Source organism: Arachis hypogaea, chromosome 2 (genome assembly GCF_003086295.3).
Source record: "Arachis hypogaea cultivar Tifrunner chromosome 2, arahy.Tifrunner.gnm2.J5K5, whole genome shotgun sequence".
In the NCBI taxonomy this organism is placed as follows: Eukaryota; Viridiplantae; Streptophyta; class Magnoliopsida; order Fabales; family Fabaceae; genus Arachis; species Arachis hypogaea.
This window is the reverse complement of record NC_092037.1, coordinates 17,785,675-17,797,131: the sequence shown is the minus strand read 5'-3', so window position 1 is coordinate 17,797,131 and position 11,457 is coordinate 17,785,675. Positions and strand designations below refer to the sequence as shown.

General features: G+C 37.0%; 1 non-coding gene across 1 annotated transcript; it reads left to right on the top strand.

Moving 5' to 3' along the window:
* The first annotated feature begins 1,429 nt into the window (after positions 1 to 1,429).
* On the top strand, positions 1,430 to 1,533 carry LOC112765043 (small nucleolar RNA R71). The gene has a single exon (XR_003183499.1). It is a non-coding gene; the product is annotated as a small nucleolar RNA R71 (small nucleolar RNA).
* The last annotated feature ends 9,924 nt before the right edge of the window (positions 1,534 to 11,457 follow it).

Here is an 11,457-nt window from a genome sequence, read left to right as displayed (position 1 = left end):
TCACAGCTCCTGATGTGGTTAGGAAAGGTCTTCCAAGGATGATGCACTCATCCTCTTCCTTCCTAGTGTCTAAGATTATGAAATCAGCAGGGATGTAAAGGCCTTCAACCTTTACTAACACATCCTCTACTACTCCATAAGCTTGTCTTAATGACTTATCTGCCAATTGTAATGAGAACAAGACAGGTTGTACCTCAATGATCCCCAGCTTCTCCATTACAGAGAGTGGCATAAGATTTATCCCTGACCCCAGATCACATAGAGCTTTTCCAAAGGTCATGGTGCCTATGGTACAAGGTATTAAGAACTTGCCAGGATCTTATCTCTTTTGAGGTAAAATTTGCTGAATCTATCTAGTTCACTAATGAGCAAGGGAGGTTCACTTTCCCAAGTCTCATTACCAAACAACTTGGCATTCAGCTTCATGATAGCTCCTAAATATTGAGCAACTTGCCCTCCAGTCACATCTTCATCCTCTTCAGAGGAGGAATAGTCTTTAGAGCTCATGAATGGCAGAAGGAGATTTAATGGAATCCCTTTGGTCTCTATATAAGCCTCAGATTTCTTTGGATCCTTAATAGGAAACCCCCTCTTGCTTGAGAGACGTCCCAGGAGGTTTTCCTCACTAGGATTTTCGTCCTCCTCCTCCCTTGTGCATTCGGCCATATTGATTACATCAATGGCCTTGCACTCTCCTTTTGGATTTTCTTCTGTATTGCTTGGGAGAATACTGAGAGGAGTTTCAATGACTTTCTTACTCAGCTAGCCCACTTGTGCCTCCAGATTTCTGATGGAGGATCTTGTTTCACTCATGAAACTGAAAGTGGCTTTTGACAGATCAGAGACTAGATTGGCTAAATTAGAAGTGTTTTGTTCAGAATTCTCTGTCTGTTGCTGAGAAGATGATGGAAAAGGCTTGTTATTGCTCAGCCTATTGCGTCCACCATTGTTAAAGCCTTGTTGAGGCTTTTGTTGATCCTTCCATGAGAAGTTTGGATGATTTTTCCATGATGAGTTATAGGTGTTTCCACAAGGTTCACCCATGTAATTAACCTCTGCCATTGCAGGGTTCTCAGGATCATAAGCTTCTTCAGAAGCTGCCTCTTTAGTACTGTTTGATGCATTTTGCCATCCATTCAGACTTTGAGAGATCATGTTGACTTACTGAGTCAACACTTTGTTCTGAGCTAATATGGCATTCAGAGCATCAATTTCAAGAACTCCCTTCCTCTGAGGCATCCCATTATTCACGAAATTCCTCTCAGAAGTGTACATGAATTGGTTATTTGCAACCATGTCAATGAGTTCTTGAGCTTCTGCAGGTGTTTTCTTTAGGTGAATGGATCCACCTGCAGAACGGTCCAATGACATTTTTGAAAACTCAGATAGACCATAATAGAATATATCTAATATGGTCCATTCTGAAAACATGTCAGATGGACACCTTTTGGTCAGCTGCTTGTATCTTTCCCAAGCTTCATAGAGGGATTCACCATCCTTTTGTTTGAAGGTTTGAACATCCACTCTAAGCTTGCTTAGCTTTTGAGGAGGAAAAAAATTATCCAAGAAAGCTGTGACTAGCTTATCCTAGGAGTCCAGGCTATCCTTAGGTTGTGAATCCAACCATATTCTAGCTTTGTCTCTTATAGCAAAAGGGAAAAGCATGAGCCTGTAGACTTCAGGATCTACTCCATTTGTCTTAACAGTCTCACAAATCTGCAAGAACTCAGTTAAAAACTGGTAAGGATCTTCAGATGGAAGTTCATAAAACTTGCAGTTCTGTTGCATTAAAGCAACTAGTTGAGGTTTAAGCTCAAAATTGTTGGTTCCAATGGCAAGAATGGAGATGCTTCTTCCATCAAACTTGGACGTTGGTTTTGTGAAGTCACCAAGCATTCTCCTTGCATTATTATTGTTGGGTTCGGCTTCCATCTCCTTCTCTTGTTCGAAAATTTCTGAAAGGTTGTTTCTGGATTGTTTAGCTTCTCTTAGTTTCCTCTTCAGAGTCCTTTCAGGTTCTGGATCAATTTCAACAAGAGTACTTTTTTCCTTGCTCCTACTCATATGAAAGAGAGGAAAACAAGAAAAGAAGAGGAATCCTCTATGTCACAGTATAGAGATTCCTTTATGTTAGTAAAAGAAGAAAGGGGAGAAGAGTGAAGAAGAATGGGTTCGGATTTTCAGATGAAGAGAGGTGAAGAGAAGTGTTAGTAAATAAATAATTAAATAGAAGAGGAGAAGGGATAGAGAAATTCGAAAATTAATTTTTGAAAAGGGGTTAGTAATTTCGAAAATTAAAGATAAGATATAATTAAAATTAAAATTTAATACAAAAAGAATTTTTGAAAAAGAGATGAGATATTTTAGAAAATTAGAGAGGGAAAAGTAGTTAGGTGGTTTTGAAAAAGATAAGAAACAAACAAAAAGTCAAATAGTTAGTTGAAAAAGATATTAAAGTCAAATTTGAAAAGATAAGAAGATAAGATATTTTGAAATCAAATTTTTGAAAAAGATAAAATTTTGAAAAAGATATGATAAAAAGATAAGACAAGAAGATATGATAAAAAGATAGGATTGAAAAAGATTTAATTTTTAAAAATTAAAATTAATTACTTCACTAACAAGAAACTTTAAGATAAGATTCTAGAACTTAAAGATTGAACCTTTCTTAACAAGAAAGTAACAAACTTCAAATTTTTGAATCAATCACATTAATTATTAGTGAGTTTTTTTTGAAAATATGATATAAAGATAAGAAAAAGATTTTTGAAAATATTTTGAAAAAGATTTTTGAAATTTTCGAAAAATAGAAAAAATGAAAAAGATATCATTTTTGAAAAAGATTTTGAAAAGATAAGATTTTTAAAATTGAAAATTTGACTTGACTTGTAAGAAACAACTAATTTTAAAAATTTTTGACTAAGTCAACTCAAATTTTCGAAAATTATGAGAAAAATAAGGAAAAGATAATTTTTTTATTTTTTTTGAATTTTTAAAGATGAGAGAGAAAAAAATAAAAATGACCCAAAACATGAAAATTTTGGATCAAACACATGATGCATGCAAGAACACTATGAATGTCAAGATGAACACCAAGAACACTTTGAAGATCATGATAAACATCAAGAACATAATTTTGAAAAAATTTTTATGCAAAGAAAACATGCAAGACACCAAACTTAGAAATCTTTAATGCATGGACTCTAACAAACAAAAAATGCATATGAAAAACAAGAAAATATACCAAACAAGAAAACATCAAGATCAAACAAGAGGACTTATCAAGAACAACTTGAAGATTATGAAGAACACTATGAATGCATGAATTTTCGAAAAATGCAAGAAAAAATTTTTTTGGGTTTTTATTTAATTTTTTCGAAAATAAAGTTTCGAAAAACGAAAAAAGAAAAGAAAAATTAAAAAAAAAAGATTTTTGAAAAATTTTTGAAAAGAAAATTACCTAATCTAAGCAACAAGATGAACTGTCAGTTGTCCACACTCGAACAATCCCCGGCAACGGCGCCAAAAACTTGGTGGACGAAATTGTGATCACATCAATGTAGTACTCTTTGTTATTGTATGGAATCATTATTGTGGCTCTTTGCTATGTGTGGACACAACTCCGTTCAACTTAACCAGCAAGTGTACTGGGTCATCCAAGTAATACCTTACGTGAGTAAGGGTCGATCCCACAGAGATTGTTGGTATGAAGCAAGCTATAGTCATCTTGTAAATCCCAGTCAGGCGGATTATAATTGATTATGGATTTTCGAATAATAATAAACAGGAAATAAAGATAAATAACATAGGATAGAAATACTTATGTAAATTAATGGTGGGAATTTCAGATAAGCGTATGAAGATACTGTGCCCTTTCTTTTTCTACTTTTCTACTTCTTCCTTCAATCCTTCTTACTCCTTTCCATGGTAAACTGTATGTAGGGCATCACTGTTGTCAATGGCTACATCCCATCCTCTCAGTGAAAAAGGTCCAAATGCTCTGTCACAGCACGGCTAATCATCTGTCGGTTCTCAATCAAGTTGGAATAGAATCCCTTGATTCTTTTGCGTCTGTCACTAACGCCCAGCCTTCAGGAGTTTGAAGCTCGTCATAGTCATTCAATCCCGGAATCCTACTCGGAATACCACAGACAAGGTTAGACTTTCCGGATTCCCATGAATGCCGCCATCAATTCTAGCTTATACCACGAAGATTCTGATTAAGGAATCCAAGAGATATACGCCCGGTCTAAGGTAGAACGGAAGTGGTTGTCAGTCACGCGCGTTCATAGGTGAGAATGATGATGAGTGTCACGGATCATCACATTCATCAAGTTGAAGTGCAACGAATATCTTAGAATAGGAATAAAGAGAATTGAATAGAAAATAATAGTAATTGTATTAAAACTTGAGGTACAGCAGAGCTCCACACCCTTAATCTATGGTGTGTAAAAACTCCACCGTTGAAAATACATAAGTGAAAGGTTCAGGCATGGCCGAATGGCCAGCCCCCATGAAGGTCTAAGGACTAGGCGTCCAGAGATGTCTAATACAATAGTAAACTATCCTATTTATACTAGACTAGCTACTACGGTTTACATGAGTAGGTAATTGATGCATAAATCCACTTCCGGGGCCTACTTGGTGTATGTTTGGGCTGAGCTTGATCTATCCATGTGCTGAGGCTTCTTTTGGAGTTGAACGCCAAGTTGTAACGTGTTTTGAGCGTTCAACTCCGGGTCGTGACGTGTTTCTGGTGTTTTACTCCAAACAGCAACATGGAATTGGCGTTGAGCGCCAATTTACGTCGTCAATTCCCAAATAAAGTATGGACTATTATATATTGATAGAAAGCTCTGGATGTCTACTTTCCAACGCCGTTGAGAGCGCACCATTTGGAGTTCTGTAGCTCCAGAAAATCTATTTCGAATTCAGGAAGGTCAGATTCCAACAGCATCAGCAGTCCTTTGTCAGCCTCCTATCAGAGTTTTGCTCAAGTCTCTCAATTTTAGCCAGAAATTACCTGAAATCACAGAAAAACACACAAACTCATAGTAAAGTCCAGAAATGTGAATTTAACATAAAAACTAATGAAAACATCCCTAAAAGTAGCTTGAACTTACTAAAAACTACCTAAAAACAATGCCAAAAAGTGTATAAATTATCCGCTCATCATTAATGTTTGCACAATCACAGTCCATATTATATATTGCACTAAGCTTTACTTGATTTGACTTATCTTAAAACATTTGGTCGCTTGGCATATGCCAGTTCATTAGTGTTGGCAGAACTAAATTTGATCCAAGGGGACAAAGATGTGCTTCTTGGGTTACAAAGAAGGCACCAAAGGGTATGCATTGGTTGATCTTGAATCTAGAGAAGTATTTGTCTCAAGACACATTAGCTTTTATGAACAAATTCTACAACATCATGCATGCATCCTCATTAGCCTAATACTATTAATTTCAACTTTGAAAAGTGATCCATTGATCCATTCATTTAGAATGATTTCATGCATTACACTTTTACATCATCTCATTACTCTCATGCATCAACTAAAGACATTCTTAGCACCACCATTGACTCAACACCAATGCATCACAATGGCATGCCAAGTAGTGTTCTTAATGATCACATGGTGCCAGTGGCACCAACAACCACTACTGTTGTCCCAAATGATGTACAGGCCTCTCCTAGGCCTATTAGAAATAAGAGTCATCCTTCATATGTCAAGGGTTATCATTGTATATTGGCCAAAATAGGCTTAGCACCTTCCTCAACTCAAATGTATCCAATTTCAAATTATTTATCTTATGATAAGATGAATTTTAAATACAAATCCCACATATCTTCAAATCTTGATCCTTGCACCTATGAGGAGGTTTCTATGCATCATTGTGATGCATCTGCATCTTTAGTTGTTTTTTTGTTAGAATTTTACTCAATAAGTTAATGATTCTTGTTAGAAAATCAATGATTTCATGATTCAATGAGCATTACTTTTAGTTAGTTTGAATTCATTTGTTATAGGAGAATTTGAAGGAGAATTTGCAAAGATCAAAGAAGAAGAAAAGGCTAGGAATCATGATAAAAAAAAGGCATAAGAAGGAGAATCAAACAGAGGACTCTTTGGACCAAACAGAAAACTCCTGGACAAGAATCACCAAAGGAAGCTATGCATTGCACGTGGGAACCCATGCCTGCAATGTGAAAAGAAAAATAAAAGCCAATTGGTGCCAAAACAAGCCATGCGTGCAACATGGGAGCCTATGAACTACACTTGAAGACCAAATAGAGACCCATTGTGCTTTATATAGCCATGCATGCAATGTGGGATTTGGTGCCTGCAATGTGAAGATCAAACAGAGGCAAATTGCACCAAATCCAACCCTGCGTTGCACTTAAGAGCCCATGTAATGCACTTGAGGATCAAAATATGTTGCACTTAGGGTTGTCGCATATGAAAATGCTAAGCTCTATAAGGACAGGACCAAAATATTGCATGATAAGAAACTCTCCTTAAGAACATTTAATCCCAGACAACAAGTCCTTCTCTTCAACTCAAGGCTGAAAATCTTTCCTGGAAAACTCAAAATAAGATGGTCAAAATCCTTCACAATCACTAAGGTGTCTCCTTATGACCACATTGAGGTTATGGAGGTAGAGTCCCAAAGAAGACTCACTGTGAATGGTCAACAATTGAAGCATTATCTTGGCGGCAAAGTGGATCATCAGAAATTCATTTATCTGTTGACCAAGAGAGTGCACTGTCAAGCTAGTGATGTTAAAAACGCGCTTGTTGGGAGGCAACACAATGATTAGTATCCTTTAATTTCCTATTTTATTAGTCTTTATTAGCTTTTCTTTTGTTTATGATTCATGAATGCAAATAGAGATAACAAATTCCAAGATTTCACTGCCTGGAACCCAAACCTAGGACAAAGTTTGGTGTTAAGCAATGCCATGCGTTACACGCATAGTAGTGCATTGTACATGGGAAGGAAAACAGAGCCACCAAATCCCTAGCTCTACCCATGTGTTGTACGCATGAAGGGGTGCGTGTAACATACCAAAACTTGTCCCTCCCCTTGGGACCTTCTCCTCCCACGTTGCACGCAAGAACTACTGCGTCCAATGTACCATATATTAGCCCCCTAGGTCCTTGGATTCCCATGTGTTGCACACATGCCCTAGTGGGTCCAATGCACCACATAAATTGGCTCCACTAAACCTTTTCTCCTAATGCCTTGCACACAAGGGAGGGTGTATCTAACGTACCAACATTTGCTCTCCTGGGGCCTTATTGAGCCGTGCGTTCTACTCCAAGGAGGGTGCATCTAATGCACCTAGTTATGGGAGGCATTGGTCCTCTAAAGGACCATACGTGTAACGCATCATATTATGTGTTTAACACACCACAACCAAACTTAAGTTTGATGTGGCTGTGATGAGCGGATATTTTATACGCTTTTTTGCATCATTTTAATATAGTTTTTATTTAGTTTTTATTATCTTTTTATAGGTTTTAGTGTTAAATTCATATTTTTGGATTTTACTATGAGTTTTTGTATTTTTGTACAATTTCAGGTATTTTCTGGCTGAAATTGAAGAGATGGAGCAGAAGTCTGATTCATAGACAGAGAAAGCACTACAGATTCTGTCCGGATCTGACCTCCTTGCACTCGGAAGAGTTTTTTTGGATCTTCAAAAGTCCAAATGTAGCGCTCTCAATGGCTATGGAAATCTGACTTTTAGAGCTTTCCAGTAATGTATAATACTCCATACTTTTCTTTGGAGTAGAAGGCCCAAAACTGGCATCCAATGCCAGCTTCCTGTCCCCTTTCCAGGCATCCAGCACCCAAAGAGCAGAGATCAGCCTCCAAACGCCCAAAGAGGACCCTCTACCTGGCGTTCCACACCCAAGAGACCTCACAGCACATGAATCTCATCAAAGCTCAGCCCAAACACTCACCAAGTAGGCCCCAGAAGTGAATTTTAGTACTAAATAGACTATTTTACCCTTACTAGTCATCTGTTTAGTATTCAAAGTTATTTTTACATAATCATTCGAACAACATCAAGACTTTACAGCCCTATTTTCATTTTACATTGTATTTTACATCAGTATGAGTTTCTAAACCTCCTAGGTTGAGGGGAAGAGCCCTGCTGAGTCCTATGAATTAATAAAAGTATTACTGTTTCTTCTTCATTCGATCCGTGTTTGATTAATTCTAAGATGTATATTCGTACCTCAACGTGGTGGATAAGATGATCAGTGACAATCAGCTCTGTTCATCACATTAAGACGAACGTGCCTGACAAACACTTGCGTCTACTTGGGTTTGTGTTAATACTTCAGTGGAAAGCATGCACCACCAGCTTGAATCATATATCTCTCAGACGACTAATCCATGACTTCGTTGGGGACTTCTTGAGACACCAGTTCAGCCGAAGTGACTTACAAGGAGACAATCTCCTCATCTTCCGAAGTGACTTACAAGGAGACAATGAGTAATGACCCAAGGCTTGAAGAGGTAGTCAGAGACATCGGTCTACCGGGTGTACAGTAGATCAAAGATGTGACGGGTAAGGCACTCCACTTAAGGAGAAGCAATCTCAAGCCCGAAGTAAGGGATTGGATGGAATTTCTCCACTATTTGATCTTGCCTACAAGCAACTGATCCAAGCTTACTATGGCTAGAGCCATTATGGTTCATTATATCATGATTAGTGAAGAGGTAAGAGTGGACAAAATCATTCCGAATAAACTATATCACTTTACCTCTAATTTAGGTCAAAATTCTCTGCTGGGTTTCCCAAGTATTATCCATCGTTTCTGTGAAGCCATCTGTGTCTTCATTGAGAATGAAATCCCTATTTCAATAGGAAAAATAATCACCAAGAAAATAATTGAGAGAATGAAAGTAGCACCTCCTCAAGGAGCTCAAGAAGAAGAAATTTCACAAGCTCAAGAAGAAGAAATTTTACAACTTCTTCTACGTCAGCCTCAAGCTCCTCAAGGTCAAGTCGAACCGAGTCAACAACCCTTTACTCCTCCACAACAAGAGGTAGGGTGGCAGCAAGTGTACTCCGTAATCCAAGAACTCTCCACACAATAAACAAAATTCTATAAAGAGTTCCAAGAGCACAAAACCTTACAAGAGGCACATCACAAGGAGTTCCAAGATTTCAGAGCTTTGCATGATGAATATCATAAGGAATTCTAAGATTATCGAGCACTTTCTGAGACTCGATATGAAGTCGAAGACTCTTGGCAACTAAACATGCATGCCAAGATTAACTATTGTACTTGGACTCAAAATGCTGCACATCCAACAATACTTCCGTATGAATAGGTGACCAAAGTTTATAAAAAGGAGCTTAAGAAGAAAAACAAAGAGCATGCCCTCTGGAGAGATAAGGAACTAACTATCCAAAGACTTTGAAAGCCAAAAGACAAAGCTGAACATTCCGTACTAGGAATTTGGGAACCAAGAGAAAGTTAAGAGGAGGATGATGAAGAAGATGATGATGCAGGCAACAATGATAAATAAGGTGGTCAAGTTCTTTTATGCTTATCCTATCTTTCATTTTTTTTTCTTTCTATTCTGTTTGTCTTTTCTTTTCTCTTGCATTATTTCCTGTTTTATTTTATTTTATTTTATTTTATTTTGCTCTTTCTTGAGTTTTGCTACACTTAGCAAGCATAAACTATGTATCACAAAGAAAAGACAAAGAAAATGGTTGAGAAAAATAAGAAAGAGTATGACTAATTAGGTAAGGAAGGCTAAATTAGCTTAAGTGTTTAGTGCAAAATGAGTATCATTATTTGAGACTTCAATCTAGAGGAGTATTATAGAATCCTCATATGTCACAAAGCCTTGAAGAAGCACAAATAATCAACTAATTAACACTTAAATAAATAAACAAGGAGGGAAAGAATAGACAAAGGCTCTGAGCACCACTGACTAAGAAAATTAAAAAGAAAATATGAACTCAAAAAGTTCTTTAGTCAAGTGCTTGTGGTATTTTTGTGTCAAGCAAAGTTTGAGACAAAACATTTAAAGTCACAGCTAGGCTTAAGGTGCAAAGCATCCCCCAAAGAAAGAGAAGCTAAAGGCTCTGAAAACCTCTGATTGGAAAGGATAAAAAGACAACTTGAACTCAAAGGGTTTCCCAATCAAGTGCTTGTAGTGTTTCTATGTCGAGTAAAGCTTAAGACAAAACATTTAGAGTCACGGTTAGACTCGAAGTGCAAAGCACCTTCATAAAAGAAATTGTGGAAGAAAAGAAAGAGTTAAGCTTGCTTCAAGGTGGAAATTTATAAGAAAGTATTCTATAATATGATTGGTATGGAAGTCTTGCAAGAATCAAGACTTTTGTGCTAGATTGTGTATAAGTTAAAAGGCTAACCAAACCTAGTGAAAATACTACAAGTCACCCATGAATTGTGAGGTTTAGTTCTTTAATTATGAATATATAATTCTTTGTTTGCTTGAGGACAAGCAAAGTCCTAAGTTTGGTGATGTGATGCATCCACATATTTGGTTATTTTTTCGTTAGAATTTCACTCATTAAGCTACTGATTCTATTAGAAAAACAATGACTTCATGATTCAATGAGCATTACTTTGAGTTAGTTTGAATTCATTTGTTACAGGTTTGCAAAGATCAAGGAGGAAGAAGAGGCTAGGAATCATGGTAAAAAAAAGGCATAAGAAGGAGAATCAAACAGAGAGCTCCCTGGACAAGAATCATCAAAGGAAGCTATGTGTTGCACTTGAAGACCAAACAGAGACCCAATGTGCCTTGATGAGTGGATTATTTATACTCTTTTTGGCATTGTTTTTACATAGTTTTTAGTATGATTTAGTCACTTTTTATAACATTTTTATTAGTTTTTATTCAAAAATCACATTTCTTGACTTTACTATGAGTTTGTGTATTTTTCTATAATTTGAGGTATTTTCTAGCTGAAATTGAGGGACCTGAGCAAAAATCTGATTCAGAGGCTGAAAAAGGACTGCAGATGCTGTTGGATTCTGACCCTCCTGCACTCGAAGTGGATTTTCTGGAGTTACAGAAGCTCAATTGGCGCGCTCTCAATTGAGTTGGAAAGTAGACATCTTGGGCTTTCCAGAAATATATAATAGTTCATACTTTACCTGAGATTTGATGGTCCAAACTGGCATCTAAACCCAGCCTAAAACTTTCTGGCGTAAAACGCTAGAATTGGCATAATTCTTGGCGTTAAACGCCCATTTTGGCACCCAGGGTGGCATTTAACTCCAACTTTGGGCATATGCATGTGAAAGCTTGAAGGATCAGCCCAGACACGCACCAAGTGGGTCCTAGAAGTGAATTTCTGCACTATCTGCACTTAGTTACTCATTTTCTATAAACCTAAGTTACTAGTTTAGTATAAAAACTACTTTTAGAGATTCAGTTTACAACTTAT